Raw genomic sequence first — 3,131 nt, 5'->3', positions numbered from 1 at the left:
AGGTTTTCTAGGTTTTCTAGGGTTTTTAGGATTTTCTAGGGTTTTTAGGTTTTCTAGAATTCTCTAGGGTTTTTTGGATTTTTTGGGTTTTCTAAGTTTTTAGGGTTTTTAGGATTTTTAGGATTTTTTTTAGTTTTCTAGGATTTTCTAGGTTTTTTAGGGTTTTCTAGGGTTTTTATGATTTCTAGGATTTAGGGTTTTCTAGGTTTTTTGGATTTTTTTAGAGTTTTCTAGGGTTTTCTAGGATTTTCTAGGTTTTTAGGGTTTTCTAGATTTTCTAGGGTTTTCTAGGGTTTTAGGATTTTCTAGGTTTTCTAGGTTTTTAGGGATTTCTTGGGTTTTTAGGGTTTTTTAGGTTTTTGTTTTAGGTTTTTGGGTTTTTATGGTTTTTGGATTTTCTAGGTTTTCTAGGGTTTTTTAGGGTTTTCCAGGATTTTTTAGGGTTTTTAGGATTTTAGGGTTTTCTAGGGATTTTAGGGTTTTCTAGGGTTTTTAGAATTTTCTAGGTTTTTTAGGGTTTTTATGGTTTTTAGGGTTTCTTAGGGTTTTCTAGGTTTTCTAGGTTTTCTAGGTTTTTTAGGAATTTGGGTTTTCTAGGATTTTTAGAGTTTTCAAGGTTTTCTAGGTTTTCTTTTAGGATTTTCTAGGGTTTTTAGAGTTTTCTAGTTTTCTAGGGTTTTCTTGGATTTTCTTGGGTTTTCTAAGTTTTTTAGGGTTTTTAGGATTTTTAGGATTTTTTTAGTTTTCTAGGATTTTCTAGGGTTTTTTAGGGATTTCTAGGGTTTTTATATTCTAGGACTTTTAAGGGTTTTCTAGGTTTTTGGATTTCTTTTAGAGTTTTCTAGGGTTTTCTAGGATTTTCTAGGGTTTTTTAGGGTTTTCTAAGATTTTCTAGGGTTTTCTAGGGTTTTAGGTTTTCTATGGTTTTCTAGGTTTTTAGGGATTTCTTGGGTTTTTCAGGGTTTTTTAGGTTTTTTTTGTTTTAGGTTTTTTGGGTTTTATAGGTTTTGGATTTTCTAGGTTTTTAGGGTTTTTAGGGTTTTCTAGGGTTTTTATCGTTTTCTAGGATTTCTATGGATTTCTAGGGTTTTTAGGGATTTCTTGGGTTTAGGGTTTTCTAGGGTTTCTAGGGTTTTAGGGTTTTTTTTTCTAGGGTTTTTAGGTTTTCTAGGGTTTTTTTTTCTAGGTTTTTAGGGTTTCTAGGATTTTTAGGGTTTTTTAGGGTTTTAGGTTTTTAGGGTTTTCTAGGATTTTTAGGGTTTTTAGGTTTTTTAGTTTTCTAGGGTTTTTAGGGTTTTCTAATTTTTTAGGGTTTTTAGGATTTTTTTTTTCTAGTTTTCTAGGGTTTTTTGGATTTTTTAGGGTTTTTAGGGTTTTCTGGTTTTTTTTTTCTAGGTTTTCTAGGGTTTTTTTTCTAGGTTTTTAGGGTTTTCTAGGTTTTTAGGGTTTTCTAGGGTTTTCTAGGGTTTTTAGTTTTCTAGGATTTTTAGGGTTTTCTAGTTTTTAGGGTTTTCTAGGTTTTTTGGGTTTTTTGGGTTTTAGGGTTTCTAGGTTTTCTAGGATTTTTTAGGGTTTTTTATTTTTAGGGTTTTCTTGGGTTTTTTAGATTTTCTAGGTTTTCTAGGATTTTCTAGGTTTTTAGGGTTTTCTAGGATTTTTAGGGATTTCTAGTTTTCTAGGTTTTTTAGGTTTTTCTAGGTTTTCTAGGTTTTTAGTTTTCGGGTTTTTAGGGTTTTCTTTTTTTAGGGTTTTTAGGGATTTTAGGGTTTTCTAGGGTTTTTAGGGTTTTCTTGGATTTTTAGTTTTCTAGGATTTTCTAGGTTTTTAGGTTTTCTAGGGTTTTCTAGGATTTTCTAGGATTTTTAGGGTTTTCTAGGATTTTTTAGGGTTTTCTAGGTTTTCTGGTTTTCTAGGATTTTTAGGTTTTTAGGGTTTTCTAGATTTTCTAGGGTTTTCTAGAGTTTTCTAAGGTTTTTAGGTTTTCTAGGATTTTCTAGGGTTTTCTAGGGTTTTTTAGTTTTTAGGATTTTTAGGTTTTCTAGGGTTTTTGTTTTCTAGGTTTTTAGGGTTTTCAAGGGTTTTTAGGGTTTTCCATGATTTTTTAGGGTTTTTAGGATTTTAGGGTTTTCTAGGGATTTTAGGGTTTTCTAGGTTTTTAGTTTTCTAGGTTTTTTAGGGTTTTTATGGTTTTTAGGGTTTCTTAGGTTTTTTAGGTTTTCTAGGTTTTCTAGGTTTTTTAGGAATTTAGGGTTTTCTAGGATTTTTAGGTTTTCAAGGTTTTCTAGAGTTTTCTAGGGTTTTTAGGATTTTCTAGGGTTTTTAGAGTTTTCTAGTTTCTAGGGTTTTCTTGGATTTTCTTGGGTTTTCTAGTTTTTTAGGGTTTTTAGGATTTTTAGGATTTTTTTAGTTTTCTAGGATTTTCTAGGTTTTTTAGGGATTTCTAGGGTTTTTATGATTTCTAGGATTTTTAGGGTTTTCTAGGTTTTTTGGATTTCTTTTTAGAGTTTTCTAGGGTTTTCTAGGATTTTCTAGGTTTTTTAGGGTTTTCTAGATTTTCTAGGGTTTTCTAGGGTTTTAGGATTTTCTAGGTTTTCTAGGTTTTTAGGGATTTCTTGGGTTTTTCAGGGTTTTTTAGGTTTTTTGTTTTAGGTTTTTTGGGTTTTTTATAGGTTTTATTGGTTTTCTAGGTTTTCTAGGGTTTTTTAGGGTTTTCATTTTTTAGGGTTTTTAGGCATTTTAGGGTTTTCTAGGGATTTTAGGGTTTTCTAGGGTTTTTAGAATTTTCTAGGTTTTTTAGGGTTTTATATGGTTTTGTAGGGTTTCTTAGGTTTTCTAGGTTTTCTACGGTTTTCTAGGTTTTTTAGGAATTTCCAGGTTTTCTAGGATTCTTTAGAGTTTTCAAGGTTTTCTAGAGTTTTCTAGGTTTTTTAGGATTTTCTAGGGTTTTTAGAGTTTTCTAGAATTCTCTAGGGTTTTCTTGGATTTTCTTGGGTTTTCTAGTTTTTTAGGGTTTTTAGGATTTTTAGGATTTTTTTTAGTTTTCTAGGATTTTCTAGGGTTTTTTAGGGATTTCTAGGGTTTTTATGATATTCTAGGACTTTTAAGGGTTTTCTAGGTTTTTTGGATTTCTT

The sequence above is a fragment of the Arachis hypogaea genome, unplaced genomic scaffold (genome assembly GCF_003086295.3).
Source record: "Arachis hypogaea cultivar Tifrunner unplaced genomic scaffold, arahy.Tifrunner.gnm2.J5K5 arahy.Tifrunner.gnm2.scaffold_29, whole genome shotgun sequence".
NCBI lineage: Eukaryota > Viridiplantae > Streptophyta > Magnoliopsida > Fabales > Fabaceae > Arachis > Arachis hypogaea.
This window is presented reverse-complemented; position numbering follows the sequence as displayed.